This window comes from Canis lupus, chromosome 13 (genome assembly GCF_003254725.2).
Source record: "Canis lupus dingo isolate Sandy chromosome 13, ASM325472v2, whole genome shotgun sequence".
NCBI classification, from domain to species: Eukaryota; Metazoa; Chordata; class Mammalia; order Carnivora; family Canidae; genus Canis; species Canis lupus.
In genome coordinates this window covers 27,819,428-27,842,682 of record NC_064255.1, presented here as the reverse complement: position 1 = coordinate 27,842,682, position 23,255 = coordinate 27,819,428, and the positions used below count along the sequence as shown (strand labels likewise).

General features: G+C 47.1%; 1 long non-coding RNA gene across 1 annotated transcript in view; it reads right to left on the bottom strand.

Annotated features, from left to right (window-relative positions):
• Window positions 1–6,803: 6,803 nt before the first annotated feature.
• The window catches only part of LOC112662448 (uncharacterized), a 46,597-nt gene continuing 30,145 nt past the window's right edge, over window positions 6,804–23,255 (bottom strand). Inside the window, exon 2 of the long non-coding RNA XR_003138543.3 lies at window positions 6,804–7,143. This is a non-coding gene — a long non-coding RNA (uncharacterized LOC112662448). The remainder of the gene's footprint in view (window positions 7,144–23,255) is intronic.

Genomic DNA, 23,255 nt, shown 5'->3' with positions numbered 1-23,255 from the left:
AGCTAAGGCATTTTGAGGCCGTTCGCCCTTCCTTTGATATGTGTATGTTGAAGTGGTCTTCTACCAATATATGGATTGATGATTAATTCAGAGTGCATTAGGAGCCCTTGGCTTGTTCATACTTAGTCAAATATCTAGCTATTCTATTATTCTGAATAATACATTTTCAAGCAACCACTGATTTATTATTATTTTTAAAACAGCACACATTCAGTTTCCTCAATCAGCATTTCTAGAAGACTCCCAGCAACCTATCCTGTCTTGGGGGCGAGTGGAGGGAGGGTCTGGGCAGGATGGAATGTTTGTTTGCAGAGCTGAATGAGGGAATAAAGGCCTGCATCTCATTGAGCAATGGGACGTGAGCAGCATAGCATCCAGTCTTGGCCACAGCACCGTGATATACGGGCTATAATCTCCCAGAGAGCCCTTCATTCTGTCTGCACGATGGAGCAAACTCAAGCCAAGGAAAAAGGCTTCTGCATTTAGTGGACGCATAACCCTTGGCTATATTAGCCACCAGTGCCAACAACTCTATGAAGGAACGAAGCAGGAATTGCTGTGCACTGTGTAGGAAGACCTGGAGTCTGGAGTCTGCTGACTGGGGTTCTGGAGACCCTGTTGGGGGCTCACTGGGAGATGAAATCACATCAGCTTCTCAACTTGCTCATATATAAACGGTGAGAGGTGGGGAGAGAGGGACAATCAAACCAAATTACCTCTGAAGTCTCTTCCGTGGAAGGCCAGGGCCGTGTGAATTAATGGCATAGTACTTTCCAAGTCTCCAGCTTTCCTGGGACTTTAGAGATGAAGGCACTCCCACCTCCTTTCCCCAATCAGACCACTCACCCCTTCACCATAGCGGCTACCACATGCTCCGTGCTCTTCCTAAGCCTCCTGCCCTCCATCGTCTCACCCCCACACACATTAACAGGTGCCCCCATGTCTTCAATGAAGAGGAGTGGAAGCCATTGGGTGGGAGCACTCCAAAATCCCAATACCACCTGACACAGACCCCGACATCCACCCTGCACTTGCTGGAAACAAATCCTAATGCAGACCCAGCTAGCTTCACAGGCTCTTTGGAATGGAGATGATGATCTCTCTTTCTCCCATCTCCCTCGCCTACAACCCCCTTCCCCGCTTGCCCATTCCCTTCTGCCTTCCCTCACACTCAGCTTCCTTCCATCCAGCATACGCCCTCCTTTGCTCAGATACCTCCCTCCCAGGCACGATTCCACCTTTCTTGTCTCTTTCACAGCTAAGTGTCTCAAACGAGGTATCTTCACCTCCTTTGTCAACCTCCTAATCTTACCTGACACCTCAACCCCCTGCAACCTGACCTCTGCCCTCACCATCCCACAGACACTGCTCTTGACTGGTGATCTCTTTGTTGCTAACCCAACTAACATTTTCCTGCTCTGTAATTCCCACACAGCCCTTCTCCTCCTTGTCCCTGAAATCCTCCTTCCTTCACTTTGGTGGCACTGGATCCATCTGTTCCCCACACTCCCACCCGCCCCCTAACCCAGAACATCTCCTGTACTCTTGCCTCCAGACCTGGGAAGGCACTCTCCTTTGAATTCACCTCTGACACATTACACATGACACCGTATTATATGCAGTCACTGTTTCTTGTCCCAAGATCCAAATATCTCCAAGGCAGTGACTATTTCTACTCTACATCCCCGTATTATTCCTCCCTCAGTCCCTGGCCAATCATAGGCTCCCACTGTATGCTTTAAATGAATGAATGAGACATTCTGAAGGAAGGGCCTTCCCTGTGTTCATAATCACTTAAAATTCTCATACAAGGTCTTACCACAGCAATAAGATTATCTTGGTTTAATAAGAGCTGACACAATTCAGTGACTCCTATGGGCCAGGTATTGTTCTTAGCACTTTGCCTTTATAAATTCACTTACTTCAGCACAGCAGCCTTGGAGCTAGGAATTGTCATTTTCTCCAGTCTCCCACTGCAGAAACTGACTGCCCAACGTCACCCAGCCTATAAGTGACCAGTCTTCCACCAAAGTCCCTTCTACTCTCCACTGGGTTTAGTTGGGGATGCTTTTTTACAAGTCATCTTTACCAAGAAGTTGGGAGGTTGAAGGACCAGGTTAAAAAGATGCTGTGTGTTCGTTCTTTAAGCCAGACACAAAAATTAGGCAAGTTTCCTGGGAGCATTACCATGCTCATCAGTTTGCACAGCGAGACACTCCCTTCAGTCCTCCCCCAGGACAAGATGCAATGGATCTATGTGGCACATTTATGAGCAAGAAGCAGTGAGCACTACAGGCCAGTCTGGTAGGTTCTTGCTCTGCCCTTGGGGCTTGGCCTATGTCCCTCTCTTGGCTCCCTCTGCCTTGAGGTGGGCTAGGCTCAGCAGTCTCTTCCTCTGGGGGTCAAAATGGAGAAAGGCCTGAGGTCATCCACCTGTTCCGTCTTACCCTCCAGAGGTAAGTCCAATTCAAGGAGAAAGTAGTGCCAGCCATCTGAGCCTCGGGTCCCAGTCCCCTTCTCTCATCTAGGGCTTTGTACTTTAAAGTTGATTATTTTGATCCCTTTACAGCTCAAGTGTCCATATCTCATTTGCATGGGAGATAGAGTTGATGGGATATGATAAATATGTCCCTTGGAGCCCATCAGGGTTTAAGTGGAATACACTGCAGGTATGTCATAGTTAATATATTTATCAATCATTGATTACCCACCTCTCCTAACACAGGGAAGCCTTTTTAATACCAAAAAATGATCACAAATGCCCACATGAGAGTGATTGTCCTTTGGAATCTATTGATAATTCAAATAGTTAAGAGCTATGAATTCAGAAACGTTTTTGTATGATTGTGTATTTGATTATACTCAATGGTATCATATTCAATTGAAAGACACTTGAACCTCATAGTAAGCACTCAAAAAATACTAGACTATTTAATGAATAGATGATATACACATGATGTTTTATTTTCTAGGTCTAATGATGCAGTGGGTTGCACAAGTAGACCTACAGCTACCTTGCAATAACCCAGTGGCTCACCCCTTCCCACTCACTGCCAGGAACCTGTATTTTTCACATAATATACAATGTACAGTGTCTTAGATGCTGGAATGTCAACATATGGATGCCAATGTATACATGCTGTAGTTCTAAGTGAGCTTGACTTTGTTTACTGTTCATTACCATTGTACTGGTCAATATTCTCCAGAGAAACAGGGTGTGTGTACATGCATGCATGAGTTGTGTGTGTGTGTGTGTGTGTGTGTGTGTGTGTGTGTGTGCAAAGAGAATGACTTATTTTTTTAAAGGCTTTTTATTTATTAACTCATGAGAGACACACAGAGAGGCAGAGAGGCAAAGGGAGAAGTAGGCTCCCCTCAGTGAGTCCGATGTGGGACTCAATCCCAGGACCGAGGGATCACAACCTGAGTTGAAGGCAGATGGCCAACCACTGAGCCACCCAGGTGTCCTGAGAGAGAAAGACTTATTATAAGAAATTGCCTTGTGCAGTTGTGTGGGCTGGTGAGCCCAAAATCCACAGGGCAGGTCAACAGGCTGGGAACTCAGATAGGAATTGATGTTGCAACCTTGAAGCAGAATTTCTCCTTCCTGAGAAACCTCAGTTTTTGTTCTTAAGATCTTCAGCTGATTGGATGAGGCCCACCTGCATTTCAAGAGTAATCTCCTATACTTAGAGTCAACTGATTGGAGATGTTAACAACATCCACAAAATTCACAGCTACATCTAGATTGTGTTCAGTTAAAAACTGGGTCCTACCATCTAGCCAAGTGGACACATTTAACCATTACTGACATTTTTCTCCATTTCTTTATATCCACATAAGGTATATATATCCATCATCGGTCCTAGCCCCCTTCCTTCACCTAGGGTCCTGCATTCTAAAGTTAATTATTTTGATCCCTTTACTGCTCAAGAGTCCATATCTCATTTGCATGAGAAATCATGCAAATAATAAAAATAAAGATTATTTAAATTCTGCATCTGCTTTTCTTTCTTTACTCTGTGTTTCTCAATTAGGGGACCATGAACGAAGAAATAAGCTACTTAAGCTACTTTCAACATTTCTAAAAGACTGGCAAGTAGATCATGTGTTTTCTGATTAAAACAGCCTTTTTTTGCTTTTGCCTGGAATTATATCTGCTCCACTTAGCAAGCTAGTTATTTCATACAAAAACAAAAATGGGTAATTTAATAAATGCATTGTCTTGGAAGGCTTTTTGAAACATGCAGTTTACTGTGGGAAAATATTTATAGGTGATTTTGGTGGGAAAAAATATTGGCAATAAACCAACATGTAATAAATTCAAAGAGCTTTTTGCTTTGGGTAGCACAGTGTCAAAGCCTTGGATAAAACTCAAAATTTAAACTCCATAAGCAGCTACACATCCAGCATCTGTCAGTCCTCTCTACAAGAAGAAATCCAGGGTTGGGCTTCCTGGTGGCTCTGTTGGTTGGACATCCAACTCTTAATTTCAGCTTGGGCCATGATATCAGGGTTGTGAGATCAAGCCCTGTGTCAGGCTCTGTGCTGGGTGTGGAGTCTGGTTAAGGTTCTCTCTCCCTCTGCCCCTCTCTTCCTCCCCTTCTCTAAAAAAAAGAAAGAAGAAAGAAAAGAAAGAAAAAAGAAAGAAAGAAAGAAAGAAAGAAAGAAAGAAAGAAAGAAAGAAAGAAAGAAAGAAAGAAAGAAAGAAGGAGGAGGGAGGGAGGGAGGAAGGAAGGAAGGAAGGAAGGAAGGAAGGAAGGAAGGAAGGAAGGAAGGAAAAAGAAAGAAAGAAAGAAAGAAAGAAAGAAAGAAAGAAAGAAAGAAAGAAAGAAAGAAAGAAAGAAATAGTTTTCTCAACAAAATGTAAACAAGACCATACCCATGCAGTGAACACCAAGCATGGTGTGTCTCCCTGCTTCCCTACTGACTTTTTGGGTTTCCCGAACCACCCAGTCTGTGGATCCACACTTCTCAGTTTCATGTCTACTCCAACTTCAGCCCCTGGCCCTAAAACCCAGAGACTTACTTCTCTACTCCACTCAATGCCATCATTCTATTCTGAGGCAAAATGGCCATCCATCTTCTCCATAAGATCTTCTGAGCCCCATCCCTGACTCCAGCTAAACCTCTCTCAGCTCCTGTCCTGGACACAAGGCACCTGGAGTATATGGTTGCATAAGGGAATCTGTCACCTGAGAGCATGGAGGCATCTGAGCAAGAAGCATCTGTACCATGCACCCATGCCTGCACTTGGAGGTTCTGTCTCAGAGCTCAGGACTTGGAGGCAAGTGTCTGACAACTGTCTCTCGCATGTGATATCTATTTTCTTTGTCTCTGTCCACATATTATGCACGATGTCCTGCTCCTTACCAGCAACAGTGCAGGCCTCTCACCCTGCCACAGTTTCAGCCCTGGGGTGTCCGTTCTCAAAGTCCCTGAAAGTGAAGTCCAGGGATGTTGTGCCATCAACATTTAAGTGAAACTATCTCACACTCTAGAGATTTAATGCAAATGTGTCCAGTCATTTGTAAGCGATGTGACAATAGGCAGAAAATTATAGTACACCTATTTATATATACACACTCATAAACATGAGATATGTGTATCCCATTTAGGCAAATACATGTAAAATAATCATATCTAATTTCTGATGACTTATTCCCTACCAGCTACTATGATATGGACTCTGTGTGCTTTGTCTTCATCTGAGAGTTATTATTTCCCTCCTTTTCATAGATGAGGCCTCCATGCTCAGAGAGTTCAGATGTTGTTACACACACATTGTGTCCAGATGGCCTCCTGGGCACACTCACAGAGGATATTGGTCTTTGCTTTGCCTTTAGCCCAGACTACGCAGTTAGAGAGGCAGGTGGTGCATAAGATCACAGGTTCTCATGCTCACAGCCTTGATTTAGAGTCAACTTCCACTTCTCATGAGCTGAATGACTTCCCAGGATTCTCTTGGTCTCGATGCCCCCATCTGTAAAACGGGAATAAGATGAGATCCTTCCTTCTGCAGCAGATGTGAGACACGAGAGCCACCAGGTTGCTTGCCCCGCATTACACCTGCCTGGTTACAGTACGCTTTAATCTTAGCCCCAGGCCAATGAAACCTCCAGCCTAAAGGATTGCCAGATTTCAATGCCTGTTTTATTTTTATTTTTTTAACAGAGAGAATTAGGGAATTTATTTTTTATTTAAATTCAACTAATTAATATATAGCGTATTATTAGTTCCAGAGGTACAGTCTAGTGATTCATCAGTTGCCTACAACACTCAGTGCTCATTACATCACAGGCCTTCCTTATGCCTGTCATCCAGTTACCCCTAGTCCCCCATCCCAAGGCCTGTCTTAGAGGCCAGATCGTTGGGACAAGGTAGAGAAAATGTGAGTTAGTTCTTGCAATGAGAAAAGACAGGGAGGGGCTGGCACATTTGATCAGCTTGTAGGGCAGAAGCCCTACAGAAGGAAGGAAGGGATCAATTAAGAACACAGGGAATCTGGCTCCTGAATAAGCATAGGGCAGGGCAAACAGTTGGCAAGAGGGAAGAAAAGGGGAGAAGCTGCCCAGCAGGAGACAATACAGAGCAGTGGGCAGCAGTGTGAAGTCTGATGTCGGAGTGTCCGAGTGTGAGCCCTGGCTCCGCCACATCCAAATGGTGTGTGTTTGGCAAATTGCACAATATGCTTTGGTTCTGTTTGCCCATCTATAAAAGAGGAATGTTAATAATACTGACCACCTGCCAGGACCGTGAGAATCAAGTGAGATAATGCTGAAATACTTCACTGAGCGTCTGGCTCAATACATAATAACAAATTTTATTATCTGTTATGTTAGTGTCCTGTGGCTGCTGGGACAAATCACCACAGACGTAGTGGCTTAAAGCAACACGAATGTTTCCTCTTCTGGTTCTGGAGGCCAGGAGTCTGCAATCGGTTTTATGGCTAAAGTTAAACGATTGGAGGGCTGGTTTCTTCTGGAGGCTTTGAGGGGAGAACTGGCTTCCTTTTTCAGCTTGTAGCGGCTGCTGGGGCTTCTCAGCCTGTGGCCCCTTCCCCGCATACAAAGCACATCACTCTGGTCTCTGCTTCCACTGTCACATCATCTTCTCCTCCTCTGTAAAGAATCCCTCTGCCTCCTGCTGATAAGGATGCATATGATTACATGTAAGGCCTGCTCAGATAATCCAGGATAACGTCCCCCTTTCAGGATCTTTAACCTAATCATATCTGCAGTCTTCCTGCTGTATAAGTAACGTTCCCAGCTTCTGAGGTCAGAACATGAATGCTTTTGGTGCTCATTATGCAGCCAGCCATATAAATTACTAATAGTATCAGAGCAGGTGGGTGGATAGCAAGTGATGGGAAATGTGACCCAGATTAGTCAGAGGAGTTTGGAAAGAAAACTGGCACGTATCAATCGAGGGTGCTAGTTACTTTCGTGATGCAGGTCACTGGGAGGATTAAGACACAGAGTCAGTTCTCAAAAACTGTCAGTGCTTCACTTATTATCATGGTAGCTCCTTACTCCTCAAAATTGCACTCTGGGTAGATGCTAGTGGCCTTCCCAACATCTTTCATTTCTTTCTGTGTAGCAGGTGATTTGAGTAGAACCTGTCCCATCTTCAGAGTTGGTGAAAATGGTGTAAGTTCCATAATGGTCATGTTACCTAAGAAGGCCCCATGGAAGCTAAGACTTTTTTAATTATGGGAAAGGAGCTACATGTAGGTATCTAATTACATGAAGGAAGTCAGCTTAAGGATGAAGCCAACACACAGGATAAGTCGGAGCTGGAGCTAAGATCATGGCAGAGAAATGCAGCCAGACCCTTGATCTAACTATGCCTGAAGTCCTACTCTGGACTTTTCAGTTATATAATGCCATATCTCCTTTATTGGTAAGCTATTTAGATTTGGATTTCCCCCTCCTTGTTACCTGTTATCCTGGAGACAAGTAGATATTGCCATCCTCAGTTTATAGGAGAGGAAACTGAGACTCAGAGAGATAGGTGACTTGCCAAGGATGGATAGCTGGTCCAGGGCATCACGGAGGATTCAATGTGGGTCAGAGTGACTCTTGTTTTCCCGTCAAGTACTGTGTGACTGGAGCATCTGAATCCCCTCCCTCAAATGGCTCTAAGAGTACCAAGAGCTGTCTGACAGGTACCAACAGAGGGTCAGATGGTGCCACCCAGGGAGGAAGCCACATAGAGGAAAACAGAGTGCCTGACAGAGACCACATCTGCAACCCCCAACCCACAGCATGTACACAGGGGGAGGAAGTGACTCCTGATGCTGTGCCACCCGGTATGCATTCAACGTCCTCCCTTCCAGGTTGTCTGTCCTCCAGAGACAACGACTAGGGAAATACTGTCCCTGGCTCTGCATGGAAGCTATCTCAGCTGCATTTTAATTCCTCCCAAACAAGATGTGATAATAAAAGCTCAAGGGAAGTGGAATGTGATTTGACCATTGTTGCGGCATCTAGTAAAGCCATGCATTCTTCTAAGCACGTCACATAGGTCATTTTGTTTCATTACCATAACTCCATGGGTGGCATAACTGCTCACTGGGCTCACAGGGAAACTGAGGTACTGTCAGGTGAGGTGGCTTGCCCAGTTGGTAAGTGGCAGAGCCAGAGTTTGAACCCCAGGCCCAGGTTACTGAACACTGCAAGTCGTCTCTACAGTATCAAGTGTCCTCCTCTAAAAATATTACCATGACCATCGTTTCTGGGATGTTGCCCAATTCAATGACTTCAACACCATTGGGCACAACAGCCCAGCCTGGGAGATAATGAGAGAGAAAATACCAAAGACACCATGCAGGGCAATGAGCAAGCAGTCTGTGGAATGCTCAGGTGAATTCTCAGGGCATGCACAGAGGCCTGCTGGGTACAGAGGTACCTGGGAACATCTTGGAGACCAGATGGTTCAAGTGAACACCCTAAGGATGGCCATGATCTCAGACACAGTAATTACCGTGTTCCCAAAAGAGCTCCAGAGGACAGCCATAAAAGGACCAATGACTCACACCTGAAAAGGCACAGATAGGTTTTTGCTGGCCTCACAGAGGAAACTAGCCTTTGATGCTGGGGCAGGAGTGATCACCGGGAGGAAGATAGAACCGGCACCTGAGCATTGAGTCTTTTCTTGGCCTCAGCAATGAGCTAGCAGCCCGTGTTTGAAACCTGTTCTGTAAATCAGCGTTCAGGCTCACCTCCCGCCCGCTGGCCTCCGCCAGTTATAATTTATAATGTGGGAACAGAAGAGAATGCTTGGTCATCTCATTGCCTGCTCGCCTCCTGGGAGAGAGAGAGTGGACTGGCATGGTTTCCATATGGAATTTTCAAAGGTGCTATCAATTTTAACTTCAACCAGGGAGGGCTGTTGCCGGGAAGGCACAATATCAACAACCCAAGGCCCCAGGAGGTGTTTTGGCCATCGACTGCACGGAGCTATCCAAGTCTCTTTACAGGGTCGAAAGGAAGGCTCTGTGTTTGAGGATGAAGACAAGGGTCCAGCCAGAGATGGAGCAGAAGAAGAATAGTTTCTAGGGCCCCTGGTTGGAAATGGAGGAGACAGCGATGAAAAAAAAAAGGGGAGCGAGAAAATAGGAAGTGGAGATCACATTGGGACTCAAAATTACCTGGGGTTTAATATATAAGCATATAAATGACAGAGCTGGATCCTTCTGAGGGCTGGGAGGGAAAGATCAGTTGCAGGCCTCTCTCCTCGGCTGGCAGATGGCTATCTCTTCCCTCCCTGTGTCTTCAGATAGTCCTCCCTCTGTGCATGTCTGTGTCCAAGACCATTTCAACAATCTGCATATAGGATTAGGGCCTGCCCTAATGGCTTCACTTCAATTTAATTACCTTCTTAAAGACCCTGTTTCCAAATATGGTCACATGCTAAGGTTACAGAGGGTTAGGACTTCAACATACAAATTCGGGCAAAGAGGCACAAGTCAGCCCGTAACAGGGCCTAACTTGTGCGAGGAGTGTCTTCCTGCAGTTCTGGGAACCTGCAGGGGACAGAGTCAGTAATCCATCAGCTAGAGAAGACTTCAAGGGAAGGTGACATGGCATCTGGGCTCGAAGGATGGAAAAAAGCTTTCACCAGCTGGAGAAGATTTAAAGACGAAATGCTGGGGGCCCCTAGGTGGCTCAGTTGGTTAAGCATCTGCCTTGGACTCAGGTCATGATCCTGGAGTCAGGCCCTGGGTCAGGCTCCCTGCTCACTGGGGGGTCTGCTTCTCCCTCTCCCTCTGCTGCTTCCCTGCTCACGCTCAGTCTCTCCCCCCACCCCAAATAAATAAATAATCTTTAAAGAAAGAAAAAAAGATGGGATGCTAGGTGGACACAAGCTTGTGAGCCAGAGCTTAAAAATGTGAAAGAACGAGCCACGTTGAAGAGAATTAGGTGGGACAAGAGGTGTGGGTGAGGGACAGGTGGAGATGGAGGCAAGAAGACCTCGAGGGACCCAGCCGAAAGGAGCTTTCAGCGCCAGTCAGCAATGGGAACAGACCTGATCCCCTGTGTTGATTCCATGAGCATCTTTTATTGCAGAATCATTGAGGGCCATGGAGGAGCACCCGTTCAAACTTCCCCTGTTACAGATGAGACAAATGTGGCTCAGAAAATATGGGTGATTCTCCCAAGGTCACGGGCTCCGGGACCCAGAGGGGTGAATCCCCTCTGCCCTCTACAGTATCATGCGTGGATCCTGGAACGCAGAAAGGGCTACAATTTGTATACACAAGCATCTCAGGGTTCCTGGGAATGGAAAAGGGGGAAAAAAATTCCTTCTTGGTCACCCTTCCAATCACAATAACATTATACTGGACCCTTAGAGGGGCCAGGAAAAATAGTTACCTCCAGTGATTTATGATCCAAGAACGGAGACCACCTACCATGCTCTGGCCTGAAGCAGGTTCCACTTCAATTTTGCAAACAACACTCTGAGTGCAGCCAGCCTCCTGGCCATGTGCCTGCATGGGCCCCCCGCCCTGGCATCAGAGCCCAGGAGCCTCAGCCCCCTAGCCTTGATCTTGCTGTCGTTTATGAGGTATGGGAGGTACAAACAGATTACAGAGCAGGGCACAATTTATTTTTGGCTCTTGTCTCTGGAGGGAAATTCATCCCAGATGAGGCTCCCTGGGTGGAGGGGTGGTGGCCGAGCTCTTTTCTAGGAAACTGGGGGGCAGCTGCTGACCCCAGAGAGGGTCCCATAAGAGAGAAGGGAAAAACCAACCAGGACCCCTACTTGGCACACAAGGGGTGTGTTGATCAGCTTGCAGGGGGTGTTGACCCAATGAGCCTGGGTCTGCCAGAGAGTCACAGAAAGTCACAACCAGGCTCCAGAACATTAGAGGACCTCTGGGCCAGCCCTCCTTCAAGTTGAGGTGGAGAGGAGACAAAGGACTTGCCCACGGTCACAATTAGGTAAGTGGCTGAATAAGCTTCGAACCTGAGCCAACCAGCCCTCTGTTCAATGCTTCTCTCACTCTAGCTCATCACCATCTGCAAGCAAGAATGGACAATGAGGGTTGGGCGCCCATCACCTTCTTACCTGAAAGGCAATTCAAGGTCTCGACTCCCATGTTCATGTCCACCACCATCCCATCCACAGCCCCATCCTCCCCTTTGCCTGGGATGACATTTTCAGCTCAATTTCAGGTTTGGGGAGCCAGGTCCATGCCAGTGCTGGATTCCTTCACTACAGATAGGTGAACTAGATTCACATGTCATAACCCTGGATCCTGGGGAGCCAGTGAGGAGGATCAGGAGGGAAAGGAGTGGGAGTGTGGGTGGGAGTAGAGGCCTTCAGGTCAGGGAAGGCACGGGGAGTTCCCAGGATGGCCTCAGAGACAGGCAGGGATTGGAAAGTAAGAGAAGAGCTGGTGCAGGGGGCATGGCCGGCCTTTGAATCTGATGAAGTCGATCCCTTTACGGAGACCTAGAGGACAAGACAGCTGAGCACAGGTCTGGCAATCAGGAGTGGGAGCTAGCTGGGGAGCGGGGGGCCCTTGGGGACCGAGCATTCCACCTTGCTATGCCCCCATTCACTCAACTTGCAAGATAGAGTCCTAAGAGTTCCCCTATCTCCTACCAGGAGGCTGGGGGCAGGGAGCTGGGAACCACGAGCCACAGAAGCAGGAAAGACATCTTCCCTCAGATCCGATGGCCTTGACTACAGAGAACCATTGTTGGAAGTGGTGGGATGGGAAGCACGCTTTACGGAGACCAACAGGGCAGCAGGGGAGGAACGGGCAGAGGGAGAGAGGAAGGGAGCTCCAGGATGGAGAGCGTGAGGGGGACACAGCAAACTGAACGTGTCTTGGGGAGAGAGAGTTAATTCCATTCAGATGTTAGCTGGGGTCCCTATCGTACATGTTTGGAGTGCTGGGCTTGACAGGCCCAATGCGGCTCTTCAGAATAAGGTAAAATCATTTCCCCAGGAAACCAAAACAGGATTCCCCTAATTGACTGATCCCTAAGCTCTGACTTTTGCCTCTGCCCTCAGCGCCTCTCCTCTTGAACCACCTCCCCACCACAGGCTTCCCCCATCTGCCCAGGCTTCTCTCCCTCTTGGGGAGAGAACGTGTGGTTGTTGGCAGCTGGACTGGAGTGACCCCCACACAAGCATGTGTGTACACGCACAAACTAACACACTTGCTCCCATGCTCTCCTCCCTTCTCTATCCATCGGAGTGATCAGATACCGTATGGGATCAAATGGTAAGCAGGAATGCCTGGATGGCTCAGCGGTTGAGCATCTGCCTTTGGCTCGGGACATGATCCTCGGGTTCTGGGATCGAGTCCCACATCAGGCTCCTTGTGGGGAGCCTGCTTCTGTCTCTGCCTTTTTCTGTGTGTCTCATGAATAGGTGAAATCTTTAAAAAAAAAAATTTTTTTAAGTTAAGCAGAAGGAGTAAACATTTGGGGCAAACGATTGAACCCATGATAGCACCTGCCCAGCGACCATGTCTCAGACAGCTCGTCCCCATTCCTCCAGGGGAGCTCTGAGATAGCCTAAGAACTCCGAGAACTGGTTTCGAGCCTCCAAACGTGGCCTTGGACAAATCACTTCCCTCTCTGAGCCTCACCTCCTGATTTGGACATTGGAAACTCATTGAAGACCATCTCAGAGGCCCCTTCCTTTTCTGGCTATCTATTGTCTCAATCCTTCCTTATATCCTCCCCGGAGGCTGCAGAGGCATGTGGCTGATGAAGGCCAGGGGACAGTCACAGCATCCGCCAGCCTCCTGAGACACACATGACATCTGCGGAGTACATCAAACCCCAGGGGACCTGCTGAAATGGGCTGAGTCACAGTCTCCTCACAGATACTGTGATGAACTATGAGAACCTCTTGGGAGCCGGGAAGAGGACGGCTGGTGGAAAGAGCAGGAAACCTCATGTGGTAGAGGATCCCAGGCCTTCCAAGCTGGAAATGCGATCTTGCTGCCTGTCCCCACGGTACCCTGAGACTCCAGTTCTCACCAGCAGCCTGTACCCTCCCCCCACCACCCTCTGATTGGAGCTCAGGACCTGGTGCACAGGGCTGAGAGTAGCAAAACGGTTGTCTCCACAGCCAGGAGTGGCTTTTCTTTATCATTCAAACGCTGCCTACCTGCTGCCACCTCAAGCTGTTCAGAGGCGAAAGGATAGATGGTGCAAAGGGGGGCCCAGCAGGCTCTGGAACCCTTCTGTGTCCTCAGGGGCGTCACAGTAGGCCCAGAATGACTCAGGCTTTGAAAACGAAACGCCGGCACAGAGCAGATTTCTGACAAATGTGGCCCAGGCGTGCTGAGCGATTTATTTTTGTTAATGGAAAATAGCTGAGCTAATAACCCTCAGAAGGCATTTCTACAGGCAGAGCTGAGGTCTGTTTTGCTCCTCTGCTCCCTCTATTTACTTGTGGTTTTCTTTTAGGGAAGAAGTAAAGAAACTGGATGTAGGAAAAAGCCCAAGTAACAACATTCTGCATTTGACAGCTGGCACCAAAATCCCAAGCCCAGATTTGTTTTTTGGCCCGATTTCTATCAATTATTGAACATTTACCAAGGTCCAAGCACCTCTCATCTTTATCTCATTTAATACCTGTCACAAGGAGGAAGACCAAGGTCCAGCATGACGACGTGTCCTGCCCAGGGGCACGCAGCCAGTAAAGTTAGGGCAGAGAGGGACCTCCAAGTGTTAGACTGTAGATCAACCCTCTTGCCAGCACAGTACTCTCTGGGGAAATGATGAGGTGTCTAAGGACTAAAAGGGACCTCGGGAAGTCCAATTTGAACCTAAACTTCATTGGAGGCTATAGTAAGTTTCCTTTTCCTTACAGGAAAAGCACTGTTTCTTGATGGCTCCCCCACTTGTCAGCGTCTCCTGGGCAATGAGTGATCACCCTGTGGTTCAATGCTGCACTCATGGCACAATGAAAGGGCTTTAAAGCAGGCAAAACCAGGTCCCAATCTAAGGCTCACCCTCACATAAGTGACTTTGAGCAAGTTATATAAGTTCTCTGCGTTGGGTTTTCTCACCATCAGCCAGGAAGCTCTCTCTCTCTCTCTCTCTCTCTCTCTGGAGCTATAGCTGCACATATCAAAGGGGTGTTGTGAGGATAGTTTTAGCCTAGCACTTGGCACTGAATCGGCTCTCAGTAGATGGTGGTTATTACTATGTAAGTATGGAAATTAGTGAGGAGTGAACACGCTTCTTCCCGCTGCGTGCTAAGAGAGACACAGTGATCATCAAGTTTAAATATAAAGAGAGGCACATAAACCTCCTCCTTGGTGGGGGCTGCCCTTGGTGTATTTGCCTTCCTGCGAACTGGCCATCTTGTGTGTAGAGCAATATGCAAATGACATTATGGGAACAAGAGAATGACTTGAGAGGAAGCGTGCTTGCAGGACTTTCATCTTTTCCACATGCTGGCATCAGAGGGCTAGAGGATCCAGCAGGATCACCTAATTCAGAACCGCATTTAAGCCCACGTGAAACTGAACCCATCTCCAGTGACCAATGATGGCACACCCATGATGTGTCAGGCCCCGTGCTGGCAGAGAGGCAGAGGCAGAGAGGGAGAGAGAGAGAATCTCAAACCCTCATAGTCACTTTCCACAGAGGCAAGACAGGGTAGTGAGAGAGCATGTGCTTTGGAGTCAGGTGGAGGTGAGCTGAGATCTTGGCTTAGTATATTCTCTCTGCCGATCTAGGGTCAGTTGCTCCTCTCGGAATCTCTGTAGAAGCAGGGAAATAACATCACATGAACTGTTTCGAATCAGGACAAATATATACAGCTTTTAGGACACTTTCAGGAGGAGACTCACAAAAAGTGTTAATTCTCATTTTTATTTGCTCTGCTAAGTTGCTACCATCCTAGCTTACAGGTGGGAATGTTGAAATCAAAGACATAAGAGGACTTGTCCAAAATCACAGAGATCAGAGGCAAGCATGGAAGTAATCCGACTCTCTTATAATTCTGCTCATGGTGCAATAGATATCCACTGAGCATTTAATGATCCCCCATACAAGAGGAGGGGCTGGGAATTTCTAGACAATCTAGGATCCCAAGGGTCTCACCTCTTAGTGACATCTATTTAAGAAATATTCATTTCTCCCATATTGTATCTTTGGCCCTATGGATGGAAATGCATTATAGTGGACACAACAAGCATGGCTCTGTCCTTAAGGAGCATACGGGTTTGAGGATGGACATCATACATGTATCAAAATTAAGTGTGATAAGCTCTCTGGTAGGAGAATCCCCTACCCTGGGACTCAAGAGGTTAGTCTTGTTGAGATTGCCAGAATGGAACGGAGCTGGTCAGGGAGGGAGCAGGCGTGGCTGGGTGGCCTGGACGGGGAGAGGCTAGCCCTTTGGAGAACCAGAGTAAGTTCAGTGCAGGTGGAGTAGCAAGTGGGAGGGGGTTGAGGCTGGGGATGTAGGTCTGAGTCACGGAGAGCTTTACAAAACAGGTTAAGTCTGGATGTTTTAATGAGGCCAGTGCCAAATTTTTGAAATAGTTTAAGCAAAGGAATAGGATTTACATTTTAGAGAGATTACTTGGTTGCAATTTGGAAAAAGGATTTGGAATGAGACAGAAACAAATAACCCATGAAATAAGGCAATTGATGTGATGGAGGTAAGAACATGTTCAAAATATTGAACAGTTAGTCCAGTGGCCATCAACCAATAGAATAGAAGCCTAATGGAGAAGTCCTGAAGACCCCCCCACCATGCTGCCATCATGGCTGAGGGTCTCAGCAGAGGGCTGGGTTCCTGGGTAGCAGGGAGGGTCATTGGTGGTGAGACCAATGGCTCTTGGCCAGTGAGCATGGACTTACTTCAATATTTCAGCCATTGGTAAGGTTGTCCTGGTACATTCATCGCAAATGTCAGCCTGGGTGAGGTTGTAAAAGCCAAGTGTTTCTGGAGCCTGGAGGAAGATGCAGCACGCTCCATAGGTTTCACCTGTGAGCCAGTAACCAGAGCAAGGAACTTCCTGTGCTCACGGTCTAAATACCTTGAGTCTTGGAACTCCTGGTGAGACAATTATGACTTTGGAGAATGATGTGTCACATGGCAGACTGGGGACACTGCCACTTTCAAGGGGGATGTGGCCGTACTGTGAACCGATGGCAGCCGCAGCTGGAGAGCATGTCCAAAGCCACCTGCTGTGGCCAACCAGACTTTGCCTTGGATTCACCCTGACAACTCCTGCTCTGGAGATTCAGAACATTCTTTCCCTTGTCCTGACACTGTCCAGGTTATTGGTGAACAAGGCCACTCTACTAATTTGTCCGATTTTCTCTTGATTCTTCTGGTTGTGTTGTGTTTTGTTTTTCATTCTCTGCAAACACAAGGCTTTCCCAGCTCCTATTAAATCTCTGTGTCTTATAGCTTCCTCTGCTTCATCTTCCAGCTTAGTGCATCCCTCTCATACCCTGCCAGTGCTCCCAGCTGTTCTCTGCGTGAAGCTGTGCTCTTGGTAGACCCTAGGATTGAGTGTGGTGGGTGCTGCTGTACAAAGTAAGATCATCAGATCAGCAAGCAACTCATTCATTCATTCACTCATTCATTCAAGTTTTCCTGCCAGGAAGCTTGTGAGACTCATCTCTGTTCCCAGAGCTCTGACACCCTACCTGGGACCTACTACCCACTTAGGAATGGCTGATAAGTAGCTGGCAGTATGAGTCCCTTGAGTAGCTATGTCCTAGGGCTGCTGAGGATTCAAGGATGTGAGAACACAGTCCTGCCTTTAGTGAACATCAGCCTATGGATTAGTTCATTCATTGATTCATTCACCATCAAGCCTTTAAGGCTGACTGAGTGCCCCATCTTTGCCAGGCATGGTGAACAAGGAGTGGTTTCTGCACTCAAGCAGATCGTGAGTAAAAAGAAGAGATGGTAAAGAAACAATTAGAGTGCAAGAGGTGTCTTTAGCCGAAAGATTGTGTCATCCATGAAAAATGAAGGCGGGAAATAAAACCAAAGTTTCTAAAATTCTCTTAGTGTTAGGTATTGACTTTGGCAAGAGGATGGAGAGTGGGTGGTCCTACTTGAATTATGAGGCTCTAAACCCTATGCAAGGGTTTTCCAAATGCAGCTCACTTCAAAGGTTTAAGTCTAATTGGGGCGGGGGTGGGGTGGGGTGGGGTGGGGAGGAATGCACTTAGATGCTAACTGTGAGCCAGAGCTGAGTTCATCTCTGAGCCCTACGCTCCATCAAGAGCATTCCTGAGAGCCTCAGGAGTCAAGGATGGCAAGGCCTGGCACAGGTTCACTACATCGGCTCTCCTCTGTCAAGATACACGACTTAGAACAAGAGAAGGTGATCCCTCAACCCAGCCATGGCTGGACAGATGGAAGTATGACATGTTCAAGCTCCATATGCAGTTGTAAGAGTCAAACCTCTGTGTTCCTTCTTGGTTTAAAAAATACTTGCTGCGCACCTGTGAGGCTCATGTTAGGAGCTCAATGCACAGTGGTGAGATGTAGTCCTAGCTATCAGGAGCTTCACAGGCAGATGGGGCTTCCTGTGTATGACGGGCAGTGTTCTAAACAAACATTTTACAGATGTGGAAACTGAGGCACAGAAATTAACTAACTTGCTGCAAGATAATAGAAACTATATATTGGTCTCTGTGCCCAGTTGATGCTGTACGGGGTGATTTCCTAAGTGATAAGAACACCAGGAGCATCTTTTGTTCTGAGGTGACCCTGAGTGAGCTCCCAAAAGCCCCTCATGAAGGTTGGTCACCAGAAAGGCCAAGCCATGATTACAAACTTGGAATTTTCAACCCCGTCCCCCATCCTCTGGAGAAAGGAGGAGGTCGGAAATAGAGTTAATAATTAATCATGCCTACATGAGGAAGCCCCCCGCAAGATCCCCAAATTATAAGGTTCAGGGAGCTTTTGGGTTTGGTGAACACATCTACACCAGGAGCGTGACACCAGGAGCATGTGCCCCACTCCACACCCCAACCCCTCTGTCCACAGGACAGAAGCTCCTGTGCTCAGGACCCTCCCAGACCTCCGGTATTTCTGGCTTCTCACCTGTATCCTTCATCATGTCCTTTAATAAACTGGAAAACATAAGCATTTCCCTGAGTTCTGTGCACTGACCTAGCTAATTAACTCATCCCAAGGACAGGTCTGGGGAACCTCAGATCCACAGCCAGTGGGTCAGAAGCACAGGTGATGACTTGGCACCTGAAGTGGACAGAAGGGGCCATCTGGTGGGACGGAGTCCCTTACCTGTGGGATCTACACCACCTCCAAGTGCATAGCATTACAATTGGGTTGAATTGTAGGACACCTGGCTGGTGTCAGAAAGAATCACTGGTTGTGGGGGAAAACCTGTACATCGGTGGTGGCCAGAGGTACAAGGTGCTGGTGTCACAGAGGTAATATACAGAAGGAGAAGACTGGCTGCTTCCTTTCTTTCACCTGGTTGTACCTGGCCAGGAAAGCAGGCCCTGGATTTGAGAGGCACGTCTGCTGTAGCCCATCCCCAACAGGCTATCCACAACGGGTCTGTGCTGACGGGCCAAGAGCCACCCCAAAGAAAACTGCAAGTGGGGTGAACATGGAGGGAGAGGAGAGCTGGGGGAGGAGGAGAACTGGGCACAGCTTGGGCAGCCTTCATCCAAGGGCCCCGGGAAACTGGACACAAGGGGATGGAGGCCCCAGTGAGGGCAGAGGCTGCAAAGATGGAAATGGTGTCTGGGCCAAGCCAGAGGAGCCCAGAGAAGAGCAAGAGGCAGTGGGAAGCGGGTAGTGCGTGGAGCCTGCAGTCAGTATAGTCAGGAGGCACTGAAGCCCGACATGTGCCTGTGAGTCAGGTGGGGACCCCCACACCCAGAGGCAGAGGAGGCCCCGGGATGAGGATAGAACCTGGGTTTGGGCCCTGAGGGCTCTGTCCATCCTTTCCCAGTCTTGCTTTCCTCCAGGGACGAGGAATAGATGATAATACCTCCCCTCCAAGCCTGCAGGGAGGATACAAAAAGAAATGAAATATGAAGGGCTTAGCACCGAGCCAGACACACAGTCAGCACCCTGCACCGTTAGCGCTCCTGCCCTATCCCCACCTCCGCTCCCTGTTATATGGGGCTTGTGGCCGCAGCCCCCAAGGGCCCTTGGTGCATGGAAAAGCACAAGGAGAAGGAAAAATAAGTGTTTGTATTTACACCACCAAGAGAGCCATCTCTGAAACTCTGTGGTTTTGTCATTGCGCTTTGCCAATGAGGCTTCATACAAAGTGCAAAGATTCTTTAAAAAAAATATATATATATATATATAATTTAAATTCAATTTGCCAGCATATAGTATAACACCCAGTGTTCATCCCACCACGTGCCCTCCTTAGTGCCCATCACCCAGTCACCCCATTGCCCCACCCATCTCCCCTTCTGCAACCCTTTGTTTTTTTCCCAGAGTTAGCAATCTCTCATGGTTTGTCTCCCTTTCTAATTTTTCCCCCACTCAGTTTCCCTCCTTTCCCTTAGAGTCCCTTTCACTATTTCTTATATTCCACATGTGAGTGAAACCATATAATAGTTGTGTTCCTCCAATTGACTTAATTCACTCAGCATAATACCCTCTAGTTCCATCCATGTTGATGTAAATGATAGGTATTCGTCCTTTCTGATGGCTACAGTTCCATTGTGGATATATATATATACATACATACATACATATCACATCTTCTTTATCCATTCATTTGTTGAAGGACATCATGGCTCCTTCTACAGTTTGGCTATTGTGGACGTTGCTGCTATAAACATTGGGAGCAAGTGTTCTGTTGTTTCACTACATCTGTATCTTTGGGGTAAATACCCTGTAGGATAATTGCTAGGTTGTAGGGGAGCTCAGTTAGCACCAGTTCCCATTCCCCAATCCCTGAACCCCCAGGACTGTGCAATGAGTGCGAGACGTTACCCCGTGCATTCATCAGAACTGCTACCATAGGTTGCAACTCCAGAACTATGATACTCAGAACTCACATGAAGGGAATGGTACATCTGCCCATTCTCTCCTCTGGGAAGAGAAAGCTCTTTACTCCGGACTAGAAATAGATGCTTCTACAGAATGTAAGGCATCTCCAGGCTTTTACCCCCAAATGTGAGCACATGGCTTTAGGAGGATTAAGTCTCTAAATCACTTTGGAACAATACACTATCTCTAACTTCCAAGGCATGTTAACAGTTCTTGGTTAAAAGTCAGCTTTTAACCAAGTTTGCCAGTGTGCTTGACTCAAAAATCCCAGACCATGCAGAAAATATGAAAACATTCGTGGAGAATGGTCTCCCAGCAGCCTTGATACAACCTGGCCAACCTCCTGGGGGGCTCTGGAGCATAAACAATGCACCAGAATGTTCTGCATTGGGTAAAAATGGCCAGGCATTTACACCCCTCCTTCAAACAGTCACTGGACGTGGGCCAGCCAGAAAGGATGTGCCATTGGCCAAGCCTGCTCTCTGCAGTGACACTAACCCTGAAAGAGCAAATGGACCTGGTAGCCAGCCCTTCCTTGGACTTAGAACTGAGTGGCAAATCTCCACGTCTGCCCCTGCAACACACTGTGAACGTTTCTCACATCAGTGACTCCTAATGGTTGCATGGCATTTCATTGTTTCGATACCCTAATTGTTGAAACCCCTTCCCCCAATACTGAGTTTAAGGTTGTAATGAACTTGCTGCTGTTCTAAATCGTGCTGCCATGAATACCCTGGTAGATGGCATCTTTGTGTTCTTCCCTGTTTTTTTTCCCCCCTTGGGACAGATTCCTAAAAGTGGAACTCTAGGGCGATGTGTTTGGACAGCTTTAAGGCTTTCAGTACATACTACCTACCAAACTGGCCCCCATTGAGGCTATAATGGTTCATATCCCCCTGCAGGGGCTGAACATGCCTTCTTCTCCTGCATCCTGTCGACACCGATTACCGTTACTCATTTATGTCCTCGTAGTCTCACTTTTGTTTCATTTGCATTTTTAAAATATGGTGGGTAAACATTTTTTACCATGCGGTTTGACCATTTTGATTTTTCGGCTTCTGAACTGCTTTGTGTACATTCGGGCTTCATTGTTTCTAATGGAGCATTTTTCTTTTCTGTATTGATTTGAAAGATCTCATAAGCACATCAACTCAGTCTCCCTATCATCTATGCTGCCATTATTTTTCCCAGTTTATTGTTTGCCTTTTTATCTTGTTTATAGTGTTTTGGGGCATGCATCTGTTTTATAGTTCATTAGAGCCAATTCCTCGGTCTTTGCCATCTTAGATCCTGTCCTTGTCATTATGTTTGCAAAACTTGATTTGCTTTATAATCTAGATGCAAGACCTTGATTTTTCCCTATTGCATTTGACCCAGTTAATTTCGGTTCACCATTGCAGTCTGCCAGGATCTTTTAGAATCCTGATTATGTCACCCAGCGTCTGAACGCTCCCTCCCAGCTTTGAGTACAATGCAAATTTGATCAACGCTCTTTCTGTGACTTCACCCAAGTCGCCCATCACCCCTTTTACATTTCTCTAATGATGTCCATTCAACTTGTCTGAAACGGAGCCAAATAGGAGCCTTCTCTATCACCGACACAGCAGCCAACTGGCACCGGACACTGCCGTGGGGGAGGAGACAGTCCCTGCCAACTGGACACATGGCCAGGCCCAAGATGCCTCTTTGGATCAGTGTTTTCACAGCACCTGTCACCCTTAGAACCATCACCTCATGGTCATAATCGTTTATTTAGATTTTCTCCTCCCTCTGGCATATCTGTCTTTTTCCTTTCTTAGCCAAGTGAACTCTTGTGGAATGACAAGGGACATAAATATGTAGAAAAAAATCATGTATTAGATGAAAATGATTTGGCATACCATGGCAGTGCGAACTGTCCAGGATCACATTCAAAAGTCAATTCATTTCCTTGGAATAATAAACAAGACATTAAAGATTATCTGGTCCCCAGCTTCCCACCCTCACCCTAAGATCCTTTCTGCACAATGAGGGTTAATTATGACCAGCATTTATAGAGACCATCTGGGAATCAGACAATTTTCTTACATAATTACTAATCCTTTAAAATACACACACACACATATGGCAAGACGAGTGTTACCTCCCTTTAAATACAAGGAAATAGAGGCTCAGAGAACTCAAGATATTAATCCAAGATCACACAGTCTGAACATGTTAGACTCTGGGTTTGAACTTGTATCTCATACCAAATTGCCTCTCTGGCTGATGCCAACAGTCCCACATTCTTTGAATGTCATCAGGGATGGGAACCGACTCCTGAAGATGATTCCAGGAGTGCCCTAGGGGAATAATTCCGGGTATTGACCTAAATTTCCCCCTCTATATCTTCTTCCCCTTGAAGGCACATAAAAGTGACCTTACCCTTCTCATCCAAGATAGGTCTTCTTAGGATCAATCATACCCTCTCTGTCTCCTCTTCTCAGATCTGTCAACAGTTCCTCATGTGACAGAATTGGAAGACCCTTCCCCTGATCTTGCTCTAATTTATCCCTACAGCCCATGTGATCCACAGCTGAATGCCATGCTCCAAATGGGTTCCAATGACAATAGGACTTTACCCCCTGTGACCTGCCCACCAGATTCTCTCCTTCTTTCCCAGAAAACCATGGGAAGAAGAGACTCCATTCCTCACTGCTCATCCCCTGCTCTTTTTCCCTCTATTCTCAGGAGAGGAGTTTTGAGGAATTTTGGAGTAGATGTTTGTCTCT